Raw genomic sequence first — 18229 nt, 5'->3', positions numbered from 1 at the left:
GGTTAAAGGATCAGCGATGTTGTTAGCTGCCCCAACCTTACAAACTGTAATTTCTTTCCTTTCTATTAAATCTCTAATTACATGAAATTTCCTAAGTACATGTCTAGATTTGTTACTAGACTTGGGCTCTTTTGCTTGAAAAATAGCCCCACTGTTATCACAATACAAAGTGATAGGATCCTCGGCGGTCGGAACTACTTTCAGTCCCTCTAAAAATTGCCTAATCCAAACAGCTTCCTTTGCCGCTTCAGAGGTTGCAATGTACTCAGCTTCCATTGTAGAATCAATAGTTACAGACTCTTTGAAACTTCTCCAGCAAACCGTCCCTCCGTTCAACAAAAAGACAAAACCAGCCTGGGATTTCAAATCATCCCTATCGGTTTGGAAACTCGCATCCGTATAACCTCTTACACGTAATTCGATTCTCCTCCAAACACTAAGAATGAATCTTTAGTCCTTCTCAAGTACTTCAGAATATTCTTGACGGCTATCCAGTGACTCTCACCGGAGTTTTTCAAAACGACTCGTCATACTCAAAGCATACGAGACTTCAGGACGAGAACACATCATAGCATACATGATCGATCCAACAGCGGAAGCATAGGGAATCGATTTCATGCGTTCAATATCCTTAGGCTCAGTAGGGCACTGTGACTTACTCAAAGTGATCCCACTGCCCATAGGTAGAAAACCTCTCTTGGAGTTTTTCATATTTAATCGGCCAAGAATCTTATCAATATAGGCTTCTTGACTCGATGCTAATATTCTTTTGGATCTATCCCTATAGATCCGGATACCCAAGATGTGTTGAGCTTCTCCCAAATCTTTCATTTGGAAGTGATTTCCCAACCACTTCTTAACAGAAGCAAGCATATCAACATCATTCCCAATGAGTAATATGTCGTCCACATAAAGAAGTAAGAAAACAACTTTACTCCCACTAAACTTCATGTATAAACATGGTTCCTCAACACTTCGATAAAAACCATTCTGTTTAATAACATGATCAAAACGATGATTCTAACTCCTTGACGCTTGCTTAAGACCATAAATGGATCTCTTAAGTTTGCATACTTTGTTAGGATTTTTAGGATCCACAAAACCCTCAGGTTGTGTCATGAACACTTCCTCTTCTAGAAACTCGTTCAGGAAAGCGGTTTTGACATCCATTTGCCATATCTCATAATCATGAAATGCAGCAATCGCTAACATTATCCGAACATATCTAAGCATAGCAACTGGTGCAAAATTTTCATCATAGTGTAAACCATGAACCTGGGTGAAACATTTTGCAACAAATGTAGCTTTATAGACATCTTTATGTCCATCCATGCCGATTTTAATCTTGAATATCCACTTACATTGAAGAGGTCGAACATCTTTAGGTAAGTCAACCAGGTCCCTTACCTGATTATCGTACATGGAATCCATTTCGGATTGCATGGCCTCGAGCCATAGCTTAGAGTCAGAACTCATAATAGCTGCTTTATAGGTATTGGGTTCATCACTTTCTAAAAGTAAAACCTCATAGTCACCATCTTCCTCGATAACACCAAGGTATCTATCAGGCTGGCGACTAACCCTTTCTGACCTCCTAGGTTCAGAAGGAACAATAACTGATTCAGACGTAGAAGGAACATCTTCCTGTATTGTCATATCAGTTTGTGGCTCTTGAACTTCGTCAAGTTTAAATTTTCTCCCACTCTGTCTTCTAGAAATAAACTCTTTTTTCTAGAAAGACAGCTTCACGAGCCACAAACACTTTGTTCTCGTTTATTGTAGAAGTAATATCCACAAGTTTCCTTAGGGTAGCCTACAAAAATACACTTTTCAGAACGAGGTGCAAGCTTATCGTCAGACTTGCTCTTGACATAAGCATCACAACCCCATACTTTCATGTATCGCAGAATCGGGACTTTCCTTTTCCATATCTCATATGGAGTTTTGTCAGTTGCTTTAGTGGGACTTTTATTAAGTGATTGTACAGTAGATAAAATGGCAAAACCCCAAAATGACTTAGGTAACTCTGTTTGACTCATCATCGATGGAACCATATCTAATAAAGTTCGATTCCTCCTTTCAGCCACGCCATTTAATTGTGGTGTGCCAGGAGGAGTTAACTGAGATACAATACCGCAGTTTATAAGGTGATATTTAAAGTCATTGCTTAAATACTCCCCACCACGATCTGATCGTAATGCTTTAATCTTCTTATTTAATTGGTTTTCGACTTCATTCTGAAACTCTTTGAACTTATCAAAAGCTTTACTTTTATACCTCATTAAGTAGATATACCCATATCTACTCATGTCATCGGTAGAAGTAATGAAATAGTCATAATTACCTCTAGCAGTGACTGTCATTGGACCGCATACATCGGTATGTATTAAACCCAACAACTCACTAGCTCGAGATCCCTTTCCTAGAAAAGGTGAACGAATCATCTTGCCAAGAAGACAAGATTCGCATGTACCAAATGATTCGAAATCAAAAGGTTTAATTACACTAGTCGACACTAGTCTTTTAATGCGCTTCTCGTTGATGTGTCCTAATCGACAATGCCATAAATAAGATTGATCAGGATCACCTGTTTTGAGTATTTTATTATCTAAATGATAGACATCGTTGCAAGTATCTAGAATATAAATACCATTGATTGAAATAGCTTGACTATATACAATCCCATTAAGGGAAAAAGTACAACACTTGTCTTTAATTACAAAGGAAAACCCTTATGTGTCTAACACAGATACAGATATTATATTTCTAGATAGTGTTGGTACAAAATAACAATTATTAAGATGCAACTGCATTCCTGAAGCTAAACTAATTACATAAGTTCCTACTGAGACGGCGGCTACTTTAAACCCGTTTCCCATTCGGAGATCGACATCACCCTTATTTAGCTTTCTTATGCTTTTTAGGCCCTGCAAATGATTGCACAAATGAGAACCACAACCAGTATCTAATACCCAAGTTGTATTTGAAGCATAATTTATGTCTATCATAAAAGATTCGGTTGAGAAATTACATGTTGGCTTCACAATGCCAGCTTTTACGTCGTCCAGGTACTTAGTACAATTACGCCTCCAATGTCCCTTGTTATTAAAGTAATTACAAGTATATTTAAGAGGATTACCCTTTATAGGTTTAGGCTTGGTAGAGCAATTCGCAATTGCTTTACCTTTGCCCTCTACCTGAATGGGCTTCTTACCTGCATTGCTCTTAAACTGCTTCTTCCCCTTCACATTTATCGCAAGCACATCTTTCCTTGTACTCCCACTCAATCCCATGTCCTTCTCTGCTTGCAAAAGCAGAGAATGAAGCTCATGTAAACTCTTTTTCATGTTCGTCATATTGTAATTTACCGTAAATTGGGTAAATCCCTTGACGTGCGAGAGAGAGTGGAGCACTCGGTCCACCACAAGTTCGCCGGGGATCTTGCATCCCAACCCCTCTAAAGTTTCCTCATACTCAATCATTTTAAGTACGTGTGAACTTACAGGTTGACCATTTTTGAGGTTAGCCTCAAATAAACGAACTGAGGTGTCATATTGAATTATTTTCGGGGCTTGAGAAAACATAGTAGAAAGCCTCGAGAATACTTCATGTGCATCGCGAAACTTGACACATTGCCTTTGTAAAGCAGGATCCATTGAAAAAAAACATTTTTTTATTGCGACGGATTCCTTTTGATAATTTGAAAAAACCTCCCTTACATCGGCAGTGGCCCTTGTACTAGGCGAAGGAGGAGAGGGATTGACAAGGTAGCGTAATTTGCCATCACCTGCGGCAGCTAATCGAAGTTGTTCCTCCCAATCTTTAAAATTACTACCGTCGGCTTTTAAAACATATTTGTCCATAAAAGAACGTAGCCATGAATCTCTAGCTATGGTGACGGTTTCACTAGTAGAAGTCATCGTGATTACTACAAAGGAAATAAAAGAAAGATTAACATTCATCGTCTAGAAATATTTAACTTGTGAAACTATTTAACAAGTTCCCATTTATATAATGATCTCCCACTGAATTATATAAATGATTCCAAGATCCAATTTTAGATAAACACGGGCATGGTGGACCGATTCAACCCACATTTATATAAATTTGGTGAGTCAACAAGTTTGACTGATTCTACTACTAGAACTCTTGGTTGACGGATTTTCTTAAAATCTATCTTTTAGCCCCAGAATAAATATGGGCACGGTGGACCGATTCAACCCATATTTATCCCGTTGAGTCCAACCAATTTTCACGCGTAATAACTTTTATTACCCTACTTACCCAACGTAAAAAGAGTGTACCTCGGTGATCCGACCCTACCTCTAATGAAGAAGGGATTCATAGGTGCTATTATTTGGTAAGGCTTAATCTCAATTTTAAACAAATGTGAGAGATCTTATCAATTTAATTGTCTATCACTTTTAAGTGAACTAAATTGGTGAATGCTAGACAATTAAATCGATAACAACAAAAATAAAACATGTAGTGACGATTTGGCATGAATGCATAAATGAATTAAAACAAACAAGTCCTAATATGGCCACCTAGTTAATCTAATTAACTAAAATTATTACACTTCGGAAACCAACTTCTTGGTCCCTTGAGTCTTCATAAATTGGCCTCCTTCTTTAGGATTTCGGACGCCTTTCCGAAAACACCGTCTTCATGAAAACTCCGTCTATAGATGCTTCATCTAATTACTAATTATTAAATTACATAACAATACCCTATTATACAATTTGTAATAAAATTAAAATAAAAACTATTAATTAATTACAAATTAGGCAATACGAAATCACAATTAATTACAAAACAAGTCGATATTCCCTTACATTACGGAAAATACCAACTTCTACCTATGGCCATATTAGGAAAAATTACATAATTAAAATGATAAAAAAAACATTCATCCAAATGAATAATAAAATGCATTATGGAAAAATGACATGCCAAATCGTCTAACTTACCAACAACGATCATTTGAGCTTGCTTTGACGGAATATTTACCAATAAAAATACATAATCAATTTTTAAAACAATTTTAAGACTTACTCATCATACTAATCTGGTCTAATATCAAAATAATTATTCTCAACAATTATCTTGAATTTATATGGGAATTAAAACACAATTATGACAACAATGATATAATAATTCACAATTATCATACAAAAATTCCATTTAATTTAAAAATTTATGGAAAAAAAATTTCAAAGCCATGAACATTCTGGTATTACACCAAAAAATGCCATGCAAGTGAAAATTTTTGTTTTTAAAATTTATTTAAAACTATTTCACAATTTAATTGATAAACAGACAATTTTTACGATTTAATTCTAAATCAAACCATAAAAATTGAAACAACTTTAAAATTAAATTTTATACATTTTGTAACATTTTCCAGGAGCTAAAAATTCAAAAATTTTGAGCCAAAAAATTAAATCAATATTTATTTTCAAAATAACCATTATTTTGCAATTTTTTATCAAATAAAAATTAATAAACAACCTAAATTAATCACATTAATTTAAAGTATCTACTTATCTCATAAATATAACATGCAAGTGGTTATTTCTAAATAAACATGCATAAAATAAACATGCAACCAAAATTAATTAACTCTTAATTAATTTTAATGCATTTTTACTCAATTTTATGCCATTTTAAGTTATAAAAAGTGGAAAAATTTAACAAAAATCAAATTTTCGTCCCATATCATCTTAAGACCAGATTATTTACATGCAAGACCATATTATGTGATAAAACTAATTTTAGTAACATAATATCAATTTTATTAATTTATCTCATAAATTACTAAAATAGTCTTAAAACAACATGCATGTATTTAACAATGCTCTGATACCACTTGTTAGTTATTTAGACTAAATTAATACTCATCTTATGATATTAAAATTACAAATTAATTTAAAGTGGTCTAAATCTACATGCATGCAAATAAAAGTATAAAAGATGGTATTAAACCATCTTAAGACAAAAGTTCCTTACATTGTATAAGGCAAGTAAGGGCACTACAAAGGTCTCCTACCTTTGTAGTTCTTGAGCTATATGAATGTGGATGATCCTCCAAATGCACCAAAATTACCAAAATAGGTAATCTCCTAAGGTGTCACCCAAGATAAGCCCAAAATACTACTAAAATTAATAACTAGTTAATAGTAGTAGTAACTTTGTTATATGTATATTTGATGTACTAATTAATATTATTACCTTGATAATATTATTAGTTTACTTTTATATGTGTTTATTGTAAAAGGATGAACAAAATAAGAAGAAAAATATGGTCTTTTGATGGTGTATATGAACCATCCACAACAAGCACACAAAAACCAATTTTTCTTCAAATTTCCAACCTAAGAAATGATGGAATGACTTAGGTATATATAGGCATGCAAATGTATACAATTCACATACAAATGCTAGTGGGAAATGCCTACCTTTTCCACTCACAATGAGTGTATTAGTAGTGTATAAAAATCTGTCCCAATGGTTCCCTTCAGGTCCATTTCGATTTTCAACATTTGCCCCACAAATGTTTATAAGTCTTATATTTAATTATCTGACATAATTAAATATTAATTTGATTATTTAACACTTAAATAATATAAATTAACTACCAATGACTACTTAACTATTAAGTAATCATAAGACCATTTTATCAACATACAATGTGTCAATATTAACCCATTTAGCTAATTTTACAACCTCTTGTAAAATTTAATAGCTAATTAATTCCACCTCAAAACAAATACACATATCGTATAAAATTAATTAATTAACAATTAATTAATAAATTCTAATAAATTTATTATTTAAATATCACATAATTAAATAACAAATCTCCTTGTCCCGAGTTCGTAACCCGTCATCAAATAATACATTTACGTGACTAATTAAAAGTCAAATAATACAAGGAATTAATTATCTCGTATCTCATACAAACAATTAATTTATTCTATTTGGGCGTCATCCTATAGGTGTGACCTAAAGGGATCAGCTGATCACCACCGTCACACGACAGTAATGTCAAACTCTAGTCAGCCAATCATTACCGATTAACGATGACCAGCTGACAAATAAATAAATAAATCCCTGATATTCCTTTTACGAGATTTATTATGTAAACGCACTTATTGTGGAGGACACTACTCCAACATCAGCTACATGCTGATTCAGTGAACTGCTTCATGGTCCGAACTCTTGAGGGCTCTGATGTGTCGTGGCAGCTAATGGGGTTGAAGTCACGAGTGCTCCCGGCTGCCAGTTCTCTTGCGGGCTGCCAGTAGACCCTATGTCAGGTGTTTGATTGGTTGCTATGAGATTATCAACAGGGATGTTACCTGACCATGCTTCCCCATGGCTGGCTGGCTGCCAGCTATCTGGTGTGAGGTATCCTAACCCTCGCTGAGTTATCCTTTCATCTGATGATACTGTAGCTAGATCTAGCCTTGTTACTAGTTCAGTTGGTATCTGTCAAAGCGGATTCCTGCTGTCTGATGCCCCTTGTGTTGGATCCACTATTGGAGCTCTTCCTTCACATGCCTTGCTTGCTGATGTGACAGATTGCTGCTTCAGAATGTCTGTCTGTGCCCAGAGCTTTCTGTCTCTTTTCCTTGTTTCAGCTTCAGCTTTCCTCTGGTCTTCTCTCATGTTTTGCATGGCCTTCTGAAGGTTCTCTACCCAAGCGATCAGGATTTCTGTTGGACTGGGTGGCGGGGTGAGGCCTGAGCTCGTTGTATTTTTGTCTGATCTAGCTTGGGCTGCGGCAACAGGGGTTTTGGGGGGTAAAGAAGTTTTTGCCGTAGATGTGATTCTTGAGGTGTGCCCAGGAGCCTGAGTTGACACCATTGATGCCGGATTTTGAGTAGAGTTTGGTGGCAACGACGGTTGACTGCTCCCTGACACGGCTTCTGACACTTGCTTATCCATTACGTATTTGGATTATCAACGATTGACGAGCACAATGCCCCACGGTGGGCGCCAAAGTGTTTAGGTGATTTTTACCAAGTTAACTGTATCAGGTCAATGTGGTCTTACTCGTTGTATGCTTGATTGATCGTTTGGTATTTGATATTTGAATAAGGAAATAAAGCACGAAATATAAATTGATACGTAAGATTTAGTGACGCGGAAAACCCGATGTCGGAACAACCGCGGGAGGGACGGTACCCTGCCAAATATTGCATTAGCTTTGAATGAGAGGATGAATACAATCGAAACGTAATGTAAGTTTTTCTAGCATGAGGTATTGTCTGTGAGATCTTGAATGTCCTCCTTTAATGGCTTCCTTGGCTATTTATAGGGTAAAAACCCTACGTGTATCCTACCACGTTTATGGAAAAGAATATAACTTCCATAATAAATCTTTCCATATCACGCCATCTCCCTCCATTCTCCCTGATCTCCCTGACTTGTCCCTGAACTCTTTCCTAAACACATACGCTTCCTTCCAGTGGGCCTTGCTTCTCTTCACACGCTTCCTGGCCCATTTACCTTTCAGCAATCTTGCTTCCAACCGTGGGCTCCCCTTCTCTTATTCCCCTTCATGGCCCATTACTTTAATCACTTACCAAGTGGGCTCACCCAGTTAGGTCATTACGTAAATTTTGACCCAAACACCTTATTAGACAATATGATTGATATGTAAAAAGAAATCAGTTTATCACAAGCATTAAACGTAAGATAAGTTAATTATATGACACGATCAAATGAATTATGAGACTAGATAAAATTTACAAGATTATAAACAATAAACAATGTACACATTACTCTAAACAAAGTATATAATTTACAAGGAGCTTAATGTTTAAACATGGGAATTGTTTTAGAATGGACACTTTGTATTCATGCAATCATCACGTTAATGCGTGCTGACAAGTGGTATAATTTCATAACCATCCAGAACTAAGCACCGAAAGTAAGTACATATATATCAACGGGTGGACTAACTATTGAACAACTATATTTAGTGAGTACACACCAAATTTCGTCAAAATAAAATATTATAAATAAAGTCTTACCCTCTTAATAGTAAGTCCAATGATGTAACTTAGGGACTTGTTTGCAATTTTAAAAAATTACAAGCTAGTTGCTACACTATTGTAGATGGCCATTTAAAATGGCTTAGTTTAAGCAACTAGCTTCATTAAGCTAGTTTCTTACCTTGGCCCACAATTGAAAAACAACCAATTGAAAAATTAGTTTAATTAATTTAGCTAATATAAAGATAGCTAAACCATTGGAATGCGAAAAGTTTAGGATTCTAAGTACCTAAGAGGGGGAGGGGGTGAATTAGGTACTATTTTAAAATTTCAACTTAATCTTTATTGTTTAAAGGTAAGTTGATTAACAATATGAAGAGCAAATGGATACATCAAATAAATTGAATGATTAAATGTGTATCACGAAAGCCAAAGGAGATTAATGAAGTTTGGGAGCGATAGTTGTCTTGTTGTTGCTTAATTGTCTTAGCTAGTGAAGTAAGAGCTACAGACCAGAAGTAACTATATTCATGACTGTTGATAGCAAAACCGTAAATGAAGAACGAATAAGTAAATTGCAGCAGAATTAAAAGCAAAGAGAGATCAACACAACAGTTTTTGAATTGGTTCGGCCAACACTCTAAATGCCTACGTCCAATCTTCTTTTATTAATAAGTGAATTGATCTACTCCGGCTACTTAAGACACATACAATAAATGGACCAACAACCTACTCCAGTTCCGACACGAATTCTAAGACAACCCCGTCTAGGAACTCGACACTCTAACTAGAATGTTTACAAGACCAAATTTTCTCAAACTAATTCTTTGAAAGAATTGAGAAGGACAACTTATTCGTACGAACGATCTCAAATGAGAGAATATAATACTATGAAGCAACAATGGTGATGACTGTGATTCTTGAAGACTTAGAAAATTTTTGCAAAGAGAAAAGCTTTGAGTTCTTAAAACTGATTTTGCAAAATACTTTGACCTCTTAGGTAGAAGTCTTGCTTTGAAAGTAAAGGGAGGTGTTCCTTTTATAGAGGAAAAACGAGAGGAAGCAAGCTAGGATTTTAAGTCAAGACTTTTGGTCATGTGACAAAAAGTATTGACATTCCCAAATTTGCACCAAAAGGGCTTCTTTCTAAGAAGCATAAAGGAGAAAAGAAGGCTTGTAATTATCCTTAAAGGGTCTTTGTATTTTTCAGAAACAATGTGAAGAAAACATTCACAAGAGGACAACTCTTAAGCATAGAAGGAAAAAGCAAAACTTTGTTTCATAATAGCCAAGAAAAGTTGTAGCACGAAAGAGGAAAACTTTTGAAGTGCAAATTACAATATCTTTTCAAAGACTTCCAATATTTCGAGTTTAAAACCTCTTTTAAAGGTGATATATAAAAGCCCATTTTGATTAAAAATGAAATATCGAAAATGAAAGACTTGCTTCAAGTGTGGCAGACCAAAAGTGACAGTCAAGCATACTATTACCAGCGAGAGTAACGGTGGGCTTGACTGTTATCATTGCAAGTATTCTACTCTTTCATCTTTACATTAGTTAATATAAACAACTCTAAATATTGGGTAGCAAATTATTGAAGATTCTTGATTAAGACTTGCAAATTGATCGATTAATCCTGAAATGAAAAACTAAGAAAGCACAACTTAAATGGGCATGTCATCATCAATTAAGAGAACCCAACAAATTCCCCCTTTGATGATGACAATCCCCCAGAAAAAACAAATGTCTATCAAAGCCCATATTCCCCCTTTCATATTTAGTCAAGGATCATCATAAGAAAATATAGATAGGGGTAAGTTATCCTTATAAAGCAAAGAACTAAAGCAAGATAGACTAAACAAAGTTAAAAGAACACAAAGTAAGGATTAATCAAGTTATTTAGGCATAGGCAAGAGTTAATCAATTTACTTAAAAAACTAGAACATGAGTTTGACCTTTTCCCACTCTTGACATCATCAAAAGGGAAAAGATTCCATCGTTGGTCAAGAGAAAACACACGTTAGAAAACATGTAAAGATATGCATAGACCTGACAAGATAACAAGGTCAACACAAACTTAGGTTTAAACATAGTTCAAAAAATGTTCACCAAGGCTAAATCAAGTTTAAAATTACACCACCAAATTGAAATAAGATTGAAGGGCGAGGGGTGAAAAGAAAAGGGCAAAAGGGTTGGGCCATAAAGACGGGTACGCACTAAGATGAGGAGGCTTGTTCACAATCAGAATTACCATCATCCGCATCATCATCCTTTGCTTGAAGGAGAGTGGAGATGATATCCACTTCTTCCCTTAGCCCATCAACCGACCGCTCAAGCTTAGCTATTGCGGCTTCCTTTTTCTCAGAGTCTGCTTTCATCCATTCACCCAAATCCTGGATAGCCTTAAGAACGTTTGCCATATCCGGACCCGTATCCTTATTAACATCTTACCAAACTAACCATCACTCATAGTATCAAAACAGTTTTGACACCCCACACTCGTCAAAAGCAAAATACTCTTAGTCTTGAGAACTATAGAAACCCACATACAATAGGGCAAATGGATGATACTTGTGTCATTTAGGTCACGGAGTTTGGCCGAAATCGCAGCAAAGCGGCGAAAAATGAGACCTGGTAAGATAACTTTTTTTTGTGTGGCTAGGTGGTAAATAAGGTATTGTTGGACAATGGATAGTTTGTTGCGGTCACCCGAGGAATAAATGGTTCGACAAAGTATGCTAAAAATTAGGCGAAGTGGGGGAGGAATTTGGGTATTGCCGCGGGTCCATAAGTGACAGCCCTAGGATAGACCACTTTAGCGACGGTAAGAGGCGATGTGATACCGTCGTTACAGTACCAAAAATAAATACCTAAGTACTACTAAAAGAAGTCAGCGGTAAGTAGGGCCGATCTCCACAGGGAGGCGGTCACTATCTACTCATTAATCCTAATCTGTCTATGGTCACAATTGGGGGTTTAAGTTGTTTGAACTAAAACTAAAGGTGATCAAAGTGAGAAAAGAGTAAGAGAGATTAACAGTAAAGGAAGAGAACTAGGATTGTCGGGTCATCAATGAATGTCAGATAATTGCAGCTAAGGTCACAGATCGATCAATTGTATCAGTCTAAGGGGCAACGAATATCTCCTTCCGGTCTCAATTCGCCCTAAAATGCTATTAGCTTAGCTTCCGCCCTCACTAAAGAGTCCTAATGTTCACTATAGGTCTCACCCCTTCCAACCTTCCGATCTAGGTCAAGGCTTACCAATTAAATTAGCTAAATGCATCGATTCAAGCAGCTAATAACAGTTAATTCCAGCGATTAACAACAAAGACATGATAACAACAGAAGATCTGTAAACCTAATTAGCAACTAACAATAATTCATTGAATCCCCTAAATCCTAGCAATGAAATTAGCTAGACATAATAGTGATGGAACAAAAGCGAAAGAATAGAGGAATAATAAACATCACAAATTAAGGAGAGAGTAAAAGAAAGAGAAAGAGTAAAAGGAAGAATTACGGATTAAGAGATCCGGGAAAAAGAGGAATAGTAACGTCGAACAACAAATAAAGGAAAAGTGATGTCTTCAGTCATGCCCAAACCTAATGTCGTCTTTCCTATTTAAAGGAAAGACAATTATTAAATCTAGACAACGAAATTAAACTAAAGAAGCCCGAGCCCATTAGCGAATTACTCGATTGAGCAATTTAGAACTACTCGATTGAACAGATTCATAGCAAAACCTCTTGATCGAGTAGAAAACCTACTCGATCGAGGAACTCCAATTATGCGCAATTCGATCGAACATGGATTTCACTCGATCGAAGTCTTCTGCTATCCAAAACTACTCGATCGATCATAAAAGCTCTCGATCGAGTGACTTTGACTCAGCCAGCTACTTGTTTCATTGATTCCAGCATTGACTTGTTTATTTAGCTTCCGAAATGACTTTACACGTCCCAAGACAGCAGCATTTCCGCTCCAAATCCACTCATCCTCTAAATGCAAGCAAAACGGATGATAACAGGCTTGATTTCGCTACTTTCAGGTCCATTCCTGCAAATAAATCAAAACAAACCAAAGTAGAATATTCGGGGCATTTTGTAGCATAGAACCACGAGAATCGCATAGAAATACGTGCATAAGAGACTTAAAAAGACTATATAAAATGCACTTATCAAACCGAACCTTTACTCGTCCTCGAGTAAACTAAATGTAAACTAAAGGAACGGAAAAGAAAGCTTAGGGCTAGCTACAAATGCCCACTTAAACCGATTTAATGCAAGCAAACTAACACCTATAGCAACAACTATCAAATGCAAACGAGTTATGAGATGTTTATAATAAAGCTGAACCGTCAACCCTGCAAGACCTTTGAAATCCGACTCTCATAGGTCACTCTTCTCTCATGAAGCAAAGGGTAAGCATATGAGTGCAAGAGAAAAAGAAAAATAGTCGCTCACCTAAACTACGACCCACATAATCATGATTGCAGTTAATATTGTTGGAGCTTCTGTCCTCCACAAATTAGTGTGATAACATTTGTAAATCTCTTACAGGTTCACGAGGGTATACTTCGTATTTTAATCAGTTGATTAACGATTACCTAATAACGGTTGGCTTGCTAGAATGTTTGACGTTATTATCATACAGATGGCGGTAATCAACTGGTCCCTAAAGGTCACACCTATAGGATGTGTTTGAGAGATGTGGTTATAGAAATATAATCACATTGATGCCTTATATGACTAAACAGTTAGTCAATGTGTTGATGAGACAATTATTTAATGAAGATTAAATAATATTAGTTGAGACGAATTAACTGTCAATTTGTAAATTGAATATAATAAGTTATATTTAATTAAATGTACGTAATGTTAGCTTGGACGAATTAATCTGTTAACTCGTAATTAAATGTAATCGGTTATATTTAATATCAACAAAGATGAATGTGTCATAGTGGTAATAGCGAGGGTACTCAAACCAAGAGATTATGGGTTCGATCCTCACTAGATGACAATTTATATTTAACAAATTTTTACATTTTGGAATAACCGAAAATAAGGAGATTATACTCCTTGCTATTTCAGGATTTGGGCCGAATAATTAGAAAAAAAATCTGCCCTAATCTACCTTATACACGGTTTAAGAGGGATTGGTGGTGATTTTTCTAACCTAATTCATTCTAACTCATTTTCTTTGCCTCTCATCTAAAAAACACAAAAAAACCTAATTAATCAGTTAATTTTTGGTGGATCGATACTAGCAAACAAGTTAAGGGCATTTCTCATATCGTCTTGGGTGCAACTAATAGGCGAATATCATTGCGATATTGTTCTTAGGCCGATTTTGCTAGGACCGAAGGTGGTTTCTTAATCCTTTATGCTTTTGTTTATGCAATTTAGTTTTATGACTCGTAATCATTACTTTATTATTCATTATAATCCTTAAATTTAAAGGGATGCATACAGATAAATCCCACAAGTGGTATCAGAGCCAAGGCCACGAATTATAATTTTGATGATTTTCATAAAATTGTTTGTTAAACAACATTAGGGTTTACGGAAAAAAAAAATATATATAATCGGCTGGATTTATTTTGAGCCGATTGTTGCGTTTTTTTTATTGTTGTTTTATTTCCATTTTATTTTCATATTGTTGTTTTTAATCAGTTAAGATAATAATATGATAATTTGTAGATGTTTCGATTTATTAAATCAAGATGTAAGTGGAAATCGGTTTTGCCGAATTGATAATTTTTATAGCCGTGGATTTTTTTTCCTTCTGTTTTTGTTACTGTTCACGGATGAACAGTATTATTTTAAAAAAAAAATTCTGTTTTTTTACTCTTTAGGTTTTTCCTAAAGGAAAAACCGATTAAAGTTTTTTTTACGGCTGTTTTTGTTTATGCCAATTTGAAAAGCATCCGAGAAAAGAAATTTTTTTTTTCTGTTACTGTTCACATGATTGCTGTTCACAGAGGACAGATTTAAAAAAAAAAAATTGCCTTGTTTCGGTTTTTACAGATAAAACCGTGTACAATATATGAAACGGGCTGTTTTTTGGTGGTTGCTGTTATTGCCGAAAAAAAAAGGCTTGTTTTATTTTTCCTTGTTTTAGCCGAGACTTATAAAAAAAAGGATTTTGTTTTTGTTTGTTTTGACCAATATTAATATACATTACCTTTACAATGTATGATTAATTGTTGTGAAACGGTTCACAATTTGAAGATACCTAATTATTTTAAAGCAGTTTACAATATTGATGGATTAAATTCATATTACAAGTTTAATATGAATTAAGATTGAAATTAATGTGATTAATTGAGGAATTATCACTTAATTTGATTTAAATAGGTGGTTTGGATAAAATTAATCAACATAATTAAAGAATTATGTCTTGCATGATTAATTGTTTTTGTTGATGCATTTTATTTTTGTTGAATGAATCATTGAATGAATTTATTTACGTATTTTTTTACAATCGGTTGTAATTTGTAATACTTAGTGTGGCCTTAGTCAAATTATGTTTTCGTAATGAAGGAAACATAATTTTTTATGTAATTATGAGATCTCGAATCTCCTTTTTTCTTTTAGTTTTTGGGTTTTGAAATTAGAATGTAATAAATAGGTTTATTGTGTAAATTTTATTTATTGTATTTTTCAAAAGAATACTGAAGATGGAGATTGGAGCTCACTCCCGCTACATAGATCAAGATGGAACATCAAGACAAGCTTCTCGGGTCCAAGGATGGATTCCAAACTTGTATTTAATGTTCATTTTGATAGGATAGGCCACACTAGGACTTTTATTGTTTTTTGTTTTCATTCATATTACTTTTCATTCACATGATAGTTTATGCATTATATTCCGCCTAAAACCAAACCACCTACTACTAAAATGCATGAAAATTGACTCATATAGGTTGTATGTTAGTTTTCATGGACATACAGATGTCACAGACTTATTAAGCCATCACCTTAGTTTATTCATTCTCGCATGCTAGATATTAGTTCACTTAAAATGAATTAAAATAAAGTTGATGGGATCTTCCTCTAAAACGGAAATTGAGACTAGTCTTTATAAGGGCAAACAACTACTAATCCCTTCTTCGTCAGTAGGCATAATATGACCCCTTCTACGTTGGGTAAGTAGTTGTGTTGACTTAGTTTACCTCAACATCATAGTCCGAAGAGTTTCTCGTGATTATGATGGACTAAAGATAGTATTTGCAGAAATTTATCGACCAAGAATTCTAATGGTAGAATTAGCTAAAAGGTTAGCTTATCAATTTGCAGATAATTGAGTCTTGGGATCATTTATATAATTCTTGAGGGAGGTCAATTGTATAAATGTTTTGAGTCTTCGCGTTATGACAGTAGTTCATTAGACTTAAAAATATAAATGATGCACATGCTTATTATTTTTATTCTTCTTCTCGCAGTGTAGAACATGTATATTTTGATAATACTGTTACAACTAAATGGCTGAAAATAACGCAATCCAAATGCCTAGTGCCACACTTGGATGCGAGTCCTGGCTGAAAATATTCATGGACCAAATGAATCAGTTCACACGTTTGAAAAACGACGGGTCCAACTTTGCGGACTGGGAGGCGGCACTACGAAATGCTGCCATTGCTGACGGTAAGCTCAAGTACTTAACTGAGCCAATACCGGTCAACCCAGGCCCCAATGCAGGAGTAAACGAGTCACTCGCTTATAGTGACTTCGTTATGGAAGCGGGTGCGATAAAGAACGTACTCATCTTTGCAATGGAAACCCATTTGCAAAGACGCTTCATTGCTCAGGGTGCAAACAAGATTTTCACCACGCTCACTAACGAGTTCTCAAAGGCACCGAGAATCGTTACTTATGAGCATACCTGTCGCTTCTTTGATGCGAAACTCTAGAAGGGCCAACCGGTTAGCCCACACATTTTTCACATGATTGAGAATGTCGAGAAGCTGGAGGCTCTTGATTGCAAAATCAGTGAGAGCGTTGTCATTGACCGAATGCTTCATTGTCTTCATGATGGTTTTGCCCTTTTCAGGGTGAACTACTACATGATTGACTTGAAAAAGAGTCCTCATGAGCTACACTCCCTTCTCGTACAGACCGATAAGGTTATGAAATTGAGTGGGAGCATGAAGTAGGATGTTCTCATGATTTAGAACAAGGGTAAAGGTAAGGACAAGGCTCATGGCGACCTAGCTGTAGGTAAGCCAAAGTTTAAGAAGCCAGGAAACGGTAAGATTGCGCCTGGTGAGACTAGTGGCTCACAGGGCAAGGCAAAGAGCAAGGGCGGTGACATACAGTGCCACCATTGTCACAAGACTGGACATTGGAGGAGGAACTATCCCGTCTACCGTGAGGACATCAAAGCAGGCCGCGTCGTTCCTGTTGGTATGTCATCTTATATTCATATCATTGTGATTAACCATGCAAGTTTAGGAACTTGGGTACTTGATACTGGTTGTGGTTCTCATCTGTGTAATCATTTGCAGGGCCTAAAGAACACATACCTCTCGAAAAAGGTGATGTGGACCTGCGAGTCAGGAATGGAGCACGAGTTGCTGCTGTCTCGAAGGGAACATACGTAATCCAACTCCCTAGTGGTTGTGAGTTATTTTTATATAACTGTTACTATGTACCCAGTTTGTCTAAGAATATTATTTCAGTTTCCGTACTTGCTAAAGACGGTTTTGCATTTTCAATAAAGGATAATAGCTGTATTTTCTCTTTCAAAGAAATGATTTATGGCAAAGCAGTTTCCATGAATGGAATTTACATCTTAGACCAAACCACGGAAGTATTACACGTGAATAATGAGAAAATAAAGGTTGGTGACAAAGATCAAACCTATCTATGGCATTGTCGAATGGGACACATAAATGGGAAACGCGTGAAGAAACTCGTCGATAATGGGACTATTCCCGCATTCGATTTTTCTACATATGGCTTGTGTGAATCATGTCTCATTGGCAAGATGACTCGAATTTCCTTCAAAGGTGTTGGAATGCCCGCTAGTGACCTATTAGGACTCATACATACTGATGTTTGTGGACCTATGTCAACTACCGCTAGAGATGGCTATAGATATTTTATCACTTTCACGGACGATTTAAGTAGATACGGATATGTCTACTTAATGAAGCATAAAAGTGAGTCCTTTGAGAAATTCAAGGAATACCAGAACAGGGTACAGAACCAACTGGGTAGAAA

Source organism: Silene latifolia, chromosome Y, assembly GCF_048544455.1.
Source record: "Silene latifolia isolate original U9 population chromosome Y, ASM4854445v1, whole genome shotgun sequence".
In the NCBI taxonomy this organism is placed as follows: Eukaryota; Viridiplantae; Streptophyta; class Magnoliopsida; order Caryophyllales; family Caryophyllaceae; genus Silene; species Silene latifolia.
The sequence above is the reverse complement of the archived record's forward strand: the minus strand, read 5'-3'. Positions refer to the sequence as shown.